Genomic DNA, 15615 nt, shown 5'->3' with positions numbered 1-15615 from the left:
AATGGGATGCTGGTAGAATCCCGATGCGAGAATGAACACTGGGCATGCTCACTCTTACACATCTCCCATCACCATGACAACTTGCCATAGCTGATCTGGGAAGGGGGGTGGTAAATATGTAGAGAGGCCAAATACATCAGCCAGTAGTTAGCTGTTCTTCCCATCCCTACCTCCTGCCTCATGACTGAGCCCAGCCAAGATCAGCACAGCCACTGGCTGAGTACCCTAGCAGGAGACCAGAATGGAGGTTGGTTGGTTGCCCAGCGGTGAATGACTGAAGCTAGCACAGGGGCAAGAGGGCAGCGTGTTCAAACACTTGTCCCCTGCCTGCCTACCTACCTCAGGTTCTCCCTGCCTGCCACACATGTGTGATTCAGCTTCTCCAGCAAGGCAGGCATGAAACCCTTCATATGAGGGAGCTCCGAGGCCATCCAGAACTCCATCAGAACCCCCGCTGGATGGGTTCAGATTCATGCAGAGGGGACCTGGAAATAAAACGGGGTCCTATGGTAGGACTGTAGACAGCATGTGTGAAGGCCAAATCTAGAAGGTCCCCCACAGACTGATGTTGAGAGCCTTGTCCCCCACCCGGTGGTGTTATTTGGGGGATTCTGAGGACCCTTTAGGAAGTGTGTCCTGGCTGCTGGGGCAGACCTGATCCTGTTTGGGTTCCTGCTGCCTGGTTGCCTGACATGCAGAGTCATCACCACTCCCTCCTAAACTATGACCATGCTCTCCCCGCTGTGATGGACAGAAACCCCGTGGCACTATGAAACAAAATAAAGCCCTCTTCTCTGCAGATGATTCTATCACAGCTGCCAGAGAAGTAATGAACAACATGTAACAATCACACCACACTGAACAAAGGTGGCCCACAGAGGTAAGGCATGAGATGCTCACCCTAGAACAGAAAGGGGCCTGAGTCCAGCCCTACCCCCCCCCCACACACACACACACAAAGCATGAACTCTGAGGAATGTTCGAAATATCTGGAAACCCCTGAGTTAACTGAACTAAAACTGGTATTTTTGCAAAACATCACCAAACTTTCAAATGCAAATGTGCTAGGAATTTTCTAGGAGGGAAATGTGGCCTGGGTAATTCCTAAAGTGCTGAGGATACCTCCTGCAGTAGTTTAAATGAGAAATGCCCCTCACAGTGTAAGGGTCCATGATTCACCAAAGACTCAAATAGTATGTAAAAGCAAAGAGTGCTTTATTCTGCAGAAGTTCAGCATGCTGGGGGTCTCCCATTCCAAGATGGAGACACCCAAGCAAATTCAAAGGCCTGATTTAAAGCACATTAGGGGACTTCCAGGGAGGGGTAGGTGACCTCTGTCGTTGGCTCTATCTCTAGGAACGTTCCAGAACCATTTCTGGGGAAGTCTGGAAACTGCTGCTGACCCATTGTCCTTGCCCTCAGGCCAGGAGGCAGGGCAGCTTCTGAGGCCTGGACTTACCCCATTCCTAGAAACAGAGATTTAGGCCTAGTCTTCTGAACTGCCTATTTGAAGCCTGTCATGGAGTCAGCCTGTCTCAACAAGTCCCGTGTGTCTGAGTGATTGGTCCCAGGTGGTCATGCTGTTTCAGAAAGTTGTGGAACCTTTAGGGGGTGTGGCCTTGCTAGAGGAATTGCATCACTAGAGGGCAGGCTTTGAGGGCTTACAACCTTATTCCACTTCCTGTTCTTTCTTCTTGTGTATGGATGGAATGTAGTGGCTTTGCTTCCTGCTCCTGCTTCCATGCCTTCCCTGCCATTACGGACTCTACCTCTGGAACTGTGAGCCGAATTATACCCTTTCTCAGAGTTGCGTCTGGTGATGGTATCTCATCACAGCCACAGGAGAGTAATTGGCATACACAACCCCACCTCCAGAATAGACTCTCAGAGACGCCTAAGGAAAGCCACAACCAGATCACGGCACCCACAGGGATCAGTCTAGAAAAGTCTTATTTGAAGCTTAGCTGCAGGAAGTGCTAGAGATTAACACAGTGACTCCTGTTGAAGAGGTCAGCTCAGGACCTTTGGAAAATTCCACCAGGCGCCCCTCCCCTCCTGGAAGAGAGAGGTCATGAAGCAGGGAGAGGCTAGTTAAGTACCTCCTACCTCATTCCCTAAAGACCAATCAGTTTAAAGAGCACACGGTTCCATCAGTCATATTGTACCTAGTTGCTGATGCTCTAGTCCACCCCGAAAACCTTATAAAAACTCACCCAATGGGCCTCCCGGGGTTGCCACCTCTCCTTCAGGTGCAGGACAACCCCAGCACGCTGGAACAATAAATTCTTCTTGCTTTTGCATTGATCCCCAGCTCCACATGGTTCACTCAGAGCGTCCCAGAGTCTTACTGAGCCCCTCACTACCAAAATTCACAAATGCTCTGGTCCTTCGAATGAAATAGTACACATATGCATGTTTGTGTATGTGTTTATGTGTGTGCTCGTGTATGCACATGTTATGTGTGTGTGAATGTGTACATTTGTATATACATATGTTAATATGTATATATATACACATGTATATATTTCCTGTGTGTAAATTTGTATCTGTGTATATATACATATATGTATGTATGTATGTATGTATATTTGAGTGTGTACATGTGTATAATTTTGTTTGAAACTATATCTGTGTGTACATGTATGTATTTATATGTACACATATATGTTTGTAAACATATATTTATGTGTGATTACATGTATACTTTAGTGTGCACATGTATATGTGTGTATGTGTGAATATGTATGTTTCTGGTTTTATGCATACATATATATGCTTATGTGTGTATATGAGTATATTTTGTATGTACATGAGTATATTTATGTTTGTACATATGTGCATTTGAATGTGTGTACATGTATATGTTTGTGTATATATTTATGTTTGTTTGCACATGCGTATGTTTATGTGTACATGTGTCTATTTGTACACGTGTGTATGTCTATGTGTGTGCATCTGTATATTTATTTCAGTTGCACACGTGTATGTGCTTGTGTGAACATGTGTATATTATGTTTGTACATGCACACATCAATAGTAGGACCTCAGTGTACATTGATCTACTTCTGCATTAGTACATCAATGTCCAGGAGCACTGTTATAATCATGTTCTCATGTGTACTGATTTCTAGTCAACATACAATCAGTTCTCTTACAGTACATCTGTGGGAGGAGCTTTAGTGGTCTCATAATCCTTGCCACTGTACTCTTACTACCGTTTACACTACTTAATTCTTCATCCCAATGCATTGCTCTATTTCTAAAAGTATGGGTTCAGCTATTCTAGCTTAAGCATATGTGAAGCTGTACTAGTATTCTCTGTCTGCTCTACTGTAGATGCACATCACTTTACATTATGCAGTAGCACATCAGTTTTTGAAGGATGCCCTTGTGCCGTGCTTTCATAATAGATACACATGCACTGCCCTAACAGTACATCCATGTTTATCCATCTATTATAGCCTTCTGTGCTCCTGTCTAGAACTTCAGTGAGCACCAATAGTCTACATCCATGAGTCCTGCAGTAGTATTACACTTGAGTACATTTCTGTAATAGAAGTTGCACTTGGAAATCCGTGACTGTGGCTATAGGGGAACATGCAAGAATATCCCTGTTATATTAAGTCCATGTGTGCTCAGTTGGATTTCCACACGGGCTGGACTAGTATCCATTGTAGCCTGTGCTCCATTATCATGGACATTCATGTGTTCTGGTATGCTGTTAAGGACTTGTACATATGACTCTCTGAATGCATCCCTCTACTCCTGCACTAGAACCTCAGGGTCCAGGTGCATTCTGATAAATGTATGATCACTTCTGCTGCAGGCATTTTCAGTGCATTAGTGGCATAAGTGTTCTTGCAGTTATGTGGTAAATCCCATTTGCATGGTGTGCTGCTCCATCTCTGTTCACCACTCTAATGCTATAAAATGTGGGCTGCTCTTCTTATTCAGGCTTGCGTTCTCATACATGCCCAACTGCTGTGTTGTAAATGCACATCAGTTTACACTGCAGTGGGAGTACAGTGGCTTTTGCAAAGACACCATTGTGTAGAGATTTAGTGGTAGATGCCTGTGTGCTGCTGCACTAGTACATTCATGTGCAGAGGTGTACTAGTACATCCTCATGAGCTCCTGTGTGGAGCTCATCCTCATGAGCATCCACAAGTGTGGATGTCCAAGACCCGTAAGTCCTGCTGTAGTATATTTGTGGGCTTTTCAGTAATAGTACTGTGTGCAGCTGAATTCATTTATCCACAAGCACTGCTTTACAAGAATATGTGTAAGCACTTCTGTAACATGGAATCCATGTGCACGCCTTTACTTGTATTTTCATGAACAATGGTCTACAAGGGAGTATGGGTACAGGACCTCACATGAATATAAAGTAAAACAGTATTAGTAGATTCACTATAAGAGACTTGATCATACATATTCTCTGCACATGAATCATATTAGTAAAGCATTAGTAGTATCTTCTGAGCATGGATTATATTCATAGAGCATCACGCACATGCACGCACATGCACGCACATGCACGCACACGCACACCTAAAGCACCACACACAGCATCCTTGTAAAAACCTGTAGAAAACACAGCTGTCTCTGTGCTCACAGATAATGCAACACACCTGGATGCCCAAGTTCAGCCGTACACAGAAGTCTTATTTCAGACAAGCACATGAATTTAATAACAGCAGGACTCATGGATTTAGGACATCAGCATTCATGAAAGGACTAGACAGGGACCCACAAAGATACATTAGTATTTTCTGCACATGACTCATATAAGTAGAGCCCCACACGTGCATCGGTTACTAACACACTACACAATGGCATCTGTGTAAAAACCTGTAGGAGCCACAGAGGTCCTTGCGCTCACAGATTAGCACTAGGGGAACCTGGAATGTTAAACACTTGGGGTTGTCGCTCCAAAGAAAGGAATGCTCGACCGGTTATCTCCACAGAAGGTTGGAAGTGGATGTGGTTAACAACCTGGCAACCTTTGCACTGTGTGGCTGAGACCACAGCGGGTCCTCCCCCGACCTTTATTCTATCGTAAACTTCTTTTCCTCAGTCATTCTATAGAGACCGTCATAAAGAGCTTCACAACGAGTCTTGATGTAGTTGCATCTGCTCTGTGTTTAGCTTACTTTGCACCTCAAAGAGATTTATGTGTGTTTTGCTGTGCACAGGGGCTTGAAATAATTATCACCAGAATAAGTTTTCATCAAACTGCTCTGTGCTTAAATATGCCTAAGACAAACTACTCCAGAAGTTTGAACCAACACTGGCTACTTATCCGCGTTGTACTAAACTGCCTCCCGTGGGTCGTCTCTCTGTTGGTCGTAGAGGTCATTGCAAAAACTGGCATACTACTATAGCAGAACTAATGTGCATTTATAGCAGAGCAGACAGATGTAACTGTACAGCTCTAGACATACCTGCAGTAGAACAACACTGCACATATTTTCAGGAGTAGAGCTGGGATTTACAAGTACGCAGTGAATGTGGAAGTGCACAGCAACAAAACCAGCTGCACCACTGCTGCACCTCATGCAGACGTCCTGCACCAGGAGTGAGCATGGGTTTACTAGGAGTGCAAATGAGATGTGTCATGACAGTGCCCTCTGCATTGAAGACGTGCCTTGAAAGCAGATGTCCGAACATCAGCACGCACATGTATTTAACAGCACATTCAAACACATCGAAGTTTCTCAGCACCAATCCATATTGTGTACCAGTACATCAGCACACAGGAATCCAGCTAAAGCAGTGTTTGTGGTGTATGCATACAGCCGTGCACAGCTATACTATTACAGAAACAAAAAGAGCATGCATGATCACTCGCCAATTGAATTCATGTACACTCATCTCTTGTGTTTAACTATGAGCTGCTGTGTTAGTACACCACTGGGAGCTGCTGTGATCACATGGATTTCCATCGGATTTGTTAAATACTCATCAGTTTAGACAGCGGTAGTAGTAAATAAGTTTTGGGAAAGAGGCCTTACTGTTATATCTTTGTGTGGTGGCTAACACATTGTGTGCACCGAGGCACTATTGTACCTTTCAGTGTGCCTATGTATTACTTTCACGGTGCTTCTTAGAGACACCCATGAGTCATGCTGTGATACTACATTCATGTGCCTTTCAGTAATACCACATCTGTGTATGGCTATACTCAGACATCCATGTGTGCTGCTTTACAAGGACACACCTTGGTATCATGCTTGTAACACAGAATCCATGTCCTCTCCTTTACGTGTATTTGCATGAATGCTGGTTGATCCTGTACTAGTACCCTTGTGTGGACTAAAGGTCCCTGACAGCTAGCTGTTCTGATGTGCTACTCCATGCCTGGAAACACTGATCCCAGGACCTCCGTGTGCACTGCTGTATGCCTGCATTAGTACTGCAGAGTCCTGGTGGAACATTATAATGGTATTCTCGTATGAGCTGCTTTCTAGTGAATCTTCCATTACTTCTGTTACAGTGTTGGTACCTGAGTCACATGGGACAGTAGAAGAAAGAGAAACACCTGAGGATGAAATCAGGCTTTGTGGCCACAGAGAGAAATAGCTTCTGTGGACTGAACCCTGGACAGCCTTGCAGAAGCATATTTATTGATTGTTATACAAAACTTATTTTTAAAGTAAAATGGATTCCTCAAACCAAAGCTCAGATCTAATCTGCATGTTTCCAGAAGAAACACCTCACCCTTGCAGTTTTGGTCCTTACTGTGGGCACTGTCTGCAGTACTCAATAATGCAATACATTCCTGGTTTGCCAGGAACACCTTGTGACTAAAGTCATGCAAAGCTGCTTCAGAAAAACAACTCTATACATCACCGAGAGCAATCACTGTTCTCCACAATGATTTCTTCAAGGTCTAAGTACTCCCAGAAAACAACTTCTTCATTCTGATGTTTACAGCAGACACAGTGACTACTAAATCTCTCACCACATCGCAGTCCATCCGTGTGTGATGCATCAGGACAACCACTCCTGCTGCTTTTGTTATTTTTATTGCACTGTGTAACCATCCGTCCCAGTGCACGCCTCTATTCCTAAAAACGTGTGCACTGCGAGCCTAGCTCAGGCATGGTCATAGCTGTACAGCAACTCCATATGCTTTATGGTAAATGCACATCAGCTTACACGGCGGTGCTAGTACATCAGTTTTGCACAGACGCCATTGCACAGTGCTTGCATGATAAACGCTCATGCTATGCTTTAAGAGTATATTCACTGGCTGTGATGCACTAGAATAGCCTTGTGCTCTCCTCTAGCTCTTCCATGAGTGCAAATGTTGTTGAAATTCATGACCATTGAATACTGAATCCATGTGCAGATGTTTACTTCTCTTTCCATCTGTGCTACTGTAATAGTAAACCTGTATGGACTGGTTTCCTGATGTTTGTGAACATCTGATGTGCTGGTAAATGCATGGACACACAGGCACTAGGACATCGCTGTGCCCTGCCCTATGTCTACACTAGCATTTCAACTCCAGTTGTGCTGCTATAACAATACTTTCATGTGCTGTGCTTTCAAGTAAACCTGTGATCACTGCCCTGTGATCACTGCTGTCACAGTTGATCTGTGTTCAGTGCATCGGTATTGCAACCATTGTTGGTACTGTACCCTTACCTCCATTTAAAATGTGTAGGTGTCTATCCCAGACACTTATCTTCAGGCATGTGCAGAGGAGGGCATGTCCATCCATCTGCTGTGTTGTAAATTCACATCAGTTTACACTGCAGGAGTGGTACATCAATCGTTGAAAACAGGCCACTGTGTAGGGCTTTTGTACCAGATGTGTGTGTGATGCTCTGCTAATACATTCATGTGCAATGATGTTGTAGCATATCCTTGTGTGCTCCAGTCTAGCACTCCCTTGGGTGCTGATGTTGTACATTTGTTAGCCCTGCTGTAGTATTAGATCCATGTATGTCTCTGTAATAGTACATCTGCGTACTGTTGTACAATACCATCCATATGGGTTGCATTATGAGAACATTCTTGATCATTCACTTAATACTGAGTCCTTGCATGCTCCTTTACCTACATTTCCATGTGTGCTGCTATAATTACACACTCATGGGACTGCTGTTCACAGACCTCCATATGTTCTGATGTGCGAGTAAACACATGAGCACTCCAGTATTAGGGCATCAGTGAGTATGTTGACTCCTGTAGTATTGAATCTATATGCACATCTTTGCTTGTATTTCCATGTCTGCTGCTGTAGTAACACTCTCATGTAGTCTGCTGTTTGTGGACATTGGTGTACTCAGCTTGCTAGTAAGCACATAGACACAACACATAACATTCACTGCTCTAGTTCTGCACATCTCCGTCCATATCCGAGTGCCTTGCTATGACAGTGTTCTCATATGCACTGCTGCTGGTAAATCTATGATGGTGTCTGTTGCCGTACAACAGTGCTCGGTGCATTGATGACAAAACTCGATTTTGTTGAGCAGACACTTGCATTTGTACTGAGCCCTTGTCCAACCAGGTGCACTACTTGTCTAAAACTTCTGTTTGAAGTCAGAAGCGCGCAGAGCAGCTCACCTATCTGCTAAGCTGTGAATGCCATCTGTTTACACTGAAGTGGTAAAACATCTGCAAAGGCACCATCGGGTAATGCTTTAGAAATAAATGCATCGCTGGACAGTGGTGGCACACCTATAGTCCCAGCACTCGGGAAGCAGAGGCAGGTGTTCAGAGCAGAGGCTGAGTTCAAAACCACCTTGATCCAGGACAGCCATGGCTACAGAAAAGCCAACCAGACAGACAGACAGACGACAGACACAGAGCCACAGACAGAGACAGAGATAGAGAGATAGAGAGAAGGTGTGTGCAGCGCTCTACTAACTTATTCATGCACAGTGATGTTCTAGGGTACCCTTCTATGCTCCTGTGTAGTATTTCTGTGAGCACTAAGGTTGGAGATCCACGATTCCTACCGTACTTTTGCATCTCTGTGGTTTTAGTCTCTCTGTGTTCACCTGTACTTGGATATCCATGTGTGAGGCTTTATGAGAATATGCATGCTCTCTCCTACAATCTGTGTACACTTCTCTACCTGTGTTTTCATGCACGTGGCAGTACTAGCACACCCGGTTATGACCACTGTATGCAAACACTCATGTGTTCTGATGTGCTAGCAAACACATTCACACACTGATCCTAGGCCATGAGTGTGTGTTTGTCTGCTTCTGCACTAGTTCAGTGTCCAAGTGTTCTGCTGTAAGACTATTCTTCTGCATACCACTTTTACAGTGTGAGGTTGCTTTTGTTGCAGCACATCTGGGTGTGGTGCAATCCTAGGGAAATGGTTCTCACAGCTGTAGTGTTGCTTCTGTTTGCACTGTGCTCTCCTATGGCCTGGTGTGCTGTTCATTGCTCATACCTTGTGTACTGCTGTTCTGCTTAATTAAAATTCAGAGCTATACAAGCACATCCATCTGCTCGGCTGTCAGTCCACACTGGTATGTGCTGCAGTAGCAGGACACTGATTTCACAAAGACACTGTTGTGCAGTGTTTTGGTAATAGATGCGTCTGCAGTGCACTACAGGGACATCCGTGTGCAGCGATGTATTAGTATATTGCGTATGCTCCTGTCTAGTGTTTTCATGAGCACTGATGTCATGCATGCTTCCTTCTATAGTACTGCCACACTCTGGTGTGTCTCTGTAATAGTACATCTATTACACCTGTGCATGGTTGTACTCTAACATCCATGGGTGCTGCTTTCCAAGGACTTGTGTGGTCACTCCTGGAATAGTGAATCAATGTGCACTCTTTATTTGTATTTCCATGTGTGCCCCTGTGCTAGTAGGTGCATGGACATGTATGTGCTCTTATGTAGAAGTAAATACTCTGGCACACTGGTACGAGGGCACATTAGTACAACTCTGGCCTCGTATCTCAGTGGCCAGGTATGCTGAAATAACAACATTCTCATACACGATGCTTTCCTAAATCTGTGCTCACATCTCTTACTGTACGGCATGCATGTCTGGATGTTAGTAGTGCTCGATGTTTCCCGTTACTTCTGCCTGCACTGTGACCTGTCCATCTCTGGTGCCCTGCTCTACTCCTAAAGGACGTGTGCTCTGCCATTCTGGCTCAGAACCATGCAGGCTGTGCAGGAATGCCCATCTGCCTCTGTCAACAAAATTCACTAGGAGATAATTCAAGAAACAGAGGAGGAGCTGGAGAGATGGCTCAGTGGTTAAGAATACTTCTTATTCTTACCGAGGACCCAGGTTCAGTTCCAGATCCCACATGATGGCCCACAGCATCTAGAACTTGAGTTTCAGGGGATCTGACTCCCTCCTCTGACTTCAGAGGGATCCAGGCATGCCTGCGGTACACATACATACATGTAAGCAAAACACTCCTGCATATAAATATCATTCTAAAGAGAAAGGCTATTCAAAACAAAAGGAAGACAGTTTACAAAAGGACCTAGGCAAGAGAGAGGTAACATTTAGCAGAAAAGGGAAGGAGTGATAGAAACAGAAGGGGTCTGGCTGGAGAGTGAAGGTTCCATGGGGTCTCAGCATCATGTACAAACAAGGGTCCTGTGGCGGAGGTTAGGAGACGAAGGTGTTAGCCACATCCTGGCCTGAGGACAGACGGTAACCTGATCCTGGTACACATCTGTCCTCATGCCACAGAGTGCTGGTCAGCTATGCTACAGGGCATCTGAGTCAGGAATATACCTCAGTCAGGGCCAAAAGCTTGGCTTGTGAGTCTCCCAAGATATAGCAGCTGAGACCTGTGATGAGTGAGCTGCCTGCCTCTGAACGGTAGGGCCCTTCTTGGTGTCTCAGCTTCTCTTAAAGTTTACAAAACAGCCTCCCTCCAGCTGTGTGTCCCCGTGTGTGTGTGCACCTTATCTCAGCTGGTCTGCCCGAGACACCCTGAGGGTGAACCCTAGTCCCCCACGAAGCCACTGTATGAAGTTTATGAAGGAAAGGGAAACTTCGGTTGCAGTGGAACTCAAGGATGTTGGAGAGGCCAGGAGTGCAGAACATCTGCCAAGAACGGATGCAGGTATGAAGTGAAGCCAGCCCAAGAGAAAGGTCACTTGTACTGTAGGTGACAGAGATGGAAGGGTGGGGATACCCAAGACTTGGAGCCAAGATGTTCACTCTGCTGGGTTTTGGTCTCGCTTTGATCTGAGAGTTCCTTGCTTTGTCCCTTTTGTTCCGTGGATGGTTACATTATGCCATTGCATATTGAAAATATTAGCTTTAAGGTATAGAGGTTAAAGTTAAGAACTTGCCTAGGTCTCACAGAGACTCTGTGCTTAAACATTTGAAGCAGTAGAACAGCTGAGACTACATTTGGAGACTTTTGCAGACTGGCTAGATGCCCTTTTGCACTGAGATGAACATGAGACTGCAGCACCTGAGGTGCATTGTGAGGGTTTACAGCAATGTGTTTGGGTGTCAACTCGTGATGGATGGATTCATGCACCACCCTAGGCTGGTGGTCCCAGGTCCTATAAGAAAGCAGGCTGAACAGGACAGTGGAAACAAGCCAGTAAGTAGCACCTCTCCATGGCCTTTGCAGCAGCTCCTGCCTCCAGGTTCCTGCCCTGATTTCCTTCAATGATGAACAGCAATGTGGAAGTAGAAGCTGAATAAACCCTTTCCTCCCCAACTTGCTTTTTGGTCATGGTGTTTTGTCACAGCTGTGGAAACCCTAACTAAGGTAAACACAATACTTACGACTTTAACCACTTGGAAGTATACTACTCCGCAGCTTTTGTTTCATTTGGTTTTGTCCAGCCTCTTTGTCCAGTTCCAGAACCTTCTCTGGTGATGCAGAGGCTGCAGAGGCAGATCCATGCTATAGTCTGGTTCAATGCCTCACACCTTTTAACCATGCGGGAGTGCTCCCCTCTGTCAATGGCTACCTGGGGTTTATCCGCCCATTGCCTGGGGATTTTCTACTTTTGTCATTGTTGGTACTGGCATTGTGAACATTCAGGTATAAGTTTTGGATGGAACACTGCTTTTCAGCTCCATGGGGTCTGCACCAGGAATAGACTTACAGTGGTAACAGTTAGCTTATGGTGCATCTAGAAAACTGATGTCGTATCTCAGCCCCAGAGATTATAAACTAGGCTGAGGAACTGCCCGAAACTTCCTCAGTGGTTGCCATGAGAAGACACATTTGAGGACCAGGGCAGTTTGGAGCACTTCAGTGTTATTCATGTCCTTTACAGAGAAGGCCTCTAATGGTCCACAGGGCATCTGCGACAGTTCTTGTGGGAGCTGGGATAGGAGTCATGTTTTCAAGAGACAGATGGGATCAAAAGCAGAAGCAATTATATCCACTATTTTCCTGTTTCTGGTGCTTTAATACTTGTGACTGACAGACTGCTGACCCTCTAAGCCTCAGTAATCCCTCCCATCTTTAAGCTGACCTTCCTGGGTATTTGGATCCAGCAGTGAAAACACCCAATGGACACACAGGATAGCAAATCCTGAGAGGCTCTGACACTGACAGCCTGCCACAGAAAAATCCAGATGGAAAACACCAAGTGGGAGCAAAATGCGGAAAGAACTTAGAAAGAGCAATGCAAAGTGTGGGTATAGAGGAGTTTCAATAGGGCTGACTGCATAAGCAGCAAGAGCAGAAGTGGAACTGTCACACTCAGATGATATCATCACTGTCTCCAGATGCCAGACATGGAGATCCAGGGTTTGATATTTGCCCTGCATGATTTCTGTCTTGCTTTAGTGGCGTTGCATATCGGAAGTGTGGACTTTATTTTACTTTACAGAGCCTTACAGTTAAGAACCCCCCTGACTCTCACAAGAATTTGCACTTGACTGTGAGATGGGTTAAATTCATTTTGCCTACAGAGAGGAACATGAACTTTAGGGACCAGGGTGGAATTTATTCGTGTTTATGAGTGTGTGACATATGTATGTGTTTACATGTGTGCATGGATGTACTCACCAGCATGTGGACACACAGAGGCCGGAGGTCAACATCAGTGTCTTCTTCTATTGCTCTCTACTCTTTTCATTGTTATACAAATTCACCTTCCAACAGTGCCACTCACCAACAGCATCACTTAGAAACAGCCTTGCCTACCAGCACCCTACAGTTTGTGGCAACATGAATGGATATGGGAGACATACATATGTGGAAACTAACAAGTTGAGAGTGGCCTAGACAGAGGCCAGAAGGAAGCAAGGGACAGGGGGAAATGAAGACAGCATGGCTGCCATGCCCAGACACACAGTGTGATGGGGAATCACTTCTGGTGCTCTGCAGCAGAGTAGGATAGCTGTGCTCCACACCTTGTATACTTCAGAGGGGTAAGAACAGAAGACATTGATGTCACCAACACAGACAACAAAGGTTCAAGGCGACTGATTGCCCCGCTGTATTCCTGCTTGAAGATCTCCCATAAATGTGTGCAGTTGTCTGTATCAGTCACAAATATGAAAGCACCAGAAAAAGGAAAACAGTGGATATAATTCCTTCTGCTTTTGATCCCATCTGTCTCTTGAAAACATGACTCCTATCCCAGCTCCCACAAGAACTGTCGCAGATGCCCTGTGGACCATTAGAGGCCTTCTCTGTGAAGGACATGCACAACACTGAAGTGCTCCAAACTTCCCTGGTCCTCAAATGTGTCTTCTCATGGCAACCACTGAGGAAGCTTCGGGCAGTTCCTCAGCCTAGGTTATAATCTCTGGGGCTGAGACGAAGGTCACTCAGCACTGTCCACACTCATCCCCACTTACCCTTGATCACCTCTGTGTTTTGCATATCAGGAGCCATGGCAGAGCCTGGTCAACCACAACTCTGAAGTCCAGGCTTTGCCATAAAGTCTGGCAAAGGTCTATATATTATCTCATAATAAAACTACAATTTTACACTGGATTTTTCTTGGAAAACTTCCTTTTGAAGCCAGGTGGAAAAGTGTGAAGTGAACACCTGTAATCCCGACACTTGAGAAGCAAAGACAGGAGAGACAAGACCTGAGATTCCATAGCAAATTCCAGAACAGTTGAGACTACATAATGAAACCTCTCTTCATTCTGAGGTCTCCAGGAAAATCTATAACATATTTCTTTTTTTTTTTTAAGATTTATTTATTATTGTTATAAATGAGTACACTGTAGCTGTCTTCAGATACACCAGAAGAGGGCATCAGATTTCATTATGGGTGGTTGTGAGCTACCATGTGGTTGCTGGGATTTGAACTCATGAACTTCGGAATTGCAGTCAGAAGAGCAATCGGTACTCTTACCTGCTGAGCTATCTCACCAGCCCTATAACATATTTCTAACTCTGAATAACTTTTAGGATATTCCAAATGTCTTTGGTGTGACTGTGAGATGAACCAACTCTGTTCAGATCAGCTGAAGTCATATTCCCTTTTTTTTGTTTGTTTTGTTTTGTTTGTTTGTTTTGTTTTGTTTTGTTTTGTTTTTTCAAGACAGGGTTTCTCTGTGTAGCCCTGGCTGTCCTGGAACTCACTCTGTAGACCAGGCTGGCCTCACGAGCTCAGAAATCCACCTGCCTCTGCCTCCCAAATGCTGGAATTAAAGGTATGCGCTACCACTGCCCAGCCCAGTCATGTTCACTCTCATCACTCAAAACTCACTCCTGTGACACAGGGTCTTGTCGGCAAGTCCCTATAACAGCCGCTTGCTCCAAATTCAGCCTCCTCTCTCAGTTACTCCTTGACTCTTCTGTGTCTCCACAGCTAGTTACATTATGTGGGATTATTCCAAGAACTGAAGTTGTTCTGTCTGGCTGGGAAGTGGTTGGCACAATCCCAATAATGTAATAAAAGTAGTAATAGTAGTAGTAGTAGTAGTAGTAGTAGTAGTAATTGTTGTTGTTGTTTTTATTATTATTATCATCATTATTATTATGGGATGGTCAGGTGTTCTTTCTATGGATGTGCCCACAAAGCCACACCTCCTAATCCATGTGAGCCTATGGGGACCATTCTCATTCAAACTATCACACAACCCAAATGTCCATCAGTGAGTGAACAAAGAATATGGAATATCCATAATGTGGAATAGTCACTTACTGTCTTAGGGTTTTGTCCTGTTACTGTGATAACATACCCTAACAAAACTGACTTAAGATAGAGTTTGCTTGGTTCAAAGTCCTAGGTTGCAGTCCATTAGGGCAGCAGGTACTCGAAGTGACTGGTCACATCACGCCCACAATTGAGACCAGAGAGTAATGAATTAATGCGTGTCTGTGTTCAGCTCACTGTTTTCACTCTTATACAATTCTGGATCCCCTTCCTAGAAAGTGGTGCCACCCATAGTGGGCAGATCCTCCCACTCTTCAAGACAATCCCCTAAAGATATGCCCACAAAACCATAGCCCCTAATCCACATGAGCCTATAGGGACCATTCTAATTCAGACTGTCACACAACCCAAATGTCCATTAGTGAATGAGTAGGGAATATGGTACATCCATAATGTGGAACATTTTGGAGTACTTAGCCACAAAAAAAGAATGGGCATTACCATGGGTGATGCTGATGGATCAGCATGTCACATTCTGTTTGTGTGGAATACTAGACAAATCCAAGGT

The sequence above is a fragment of the Mastomys coucha genome, unplaced genomic scaffold (genome assembly GCF_008632895.1).
Source record: "Mastomys coucha isolate ucsf_1 unplaced genomic scaffold, UCSF_Mcou_1 pScaffold21, whole genome shotgun sequence".
Taxonomy (NCBI): Eukaryota; Metazoa; Chordata; class Mammalia; order Rodentia; family Muridae; genus Mastomys; species Mastomys coucha.
This window is presented reverse-complemented; position numbering follows the sequence as displayed.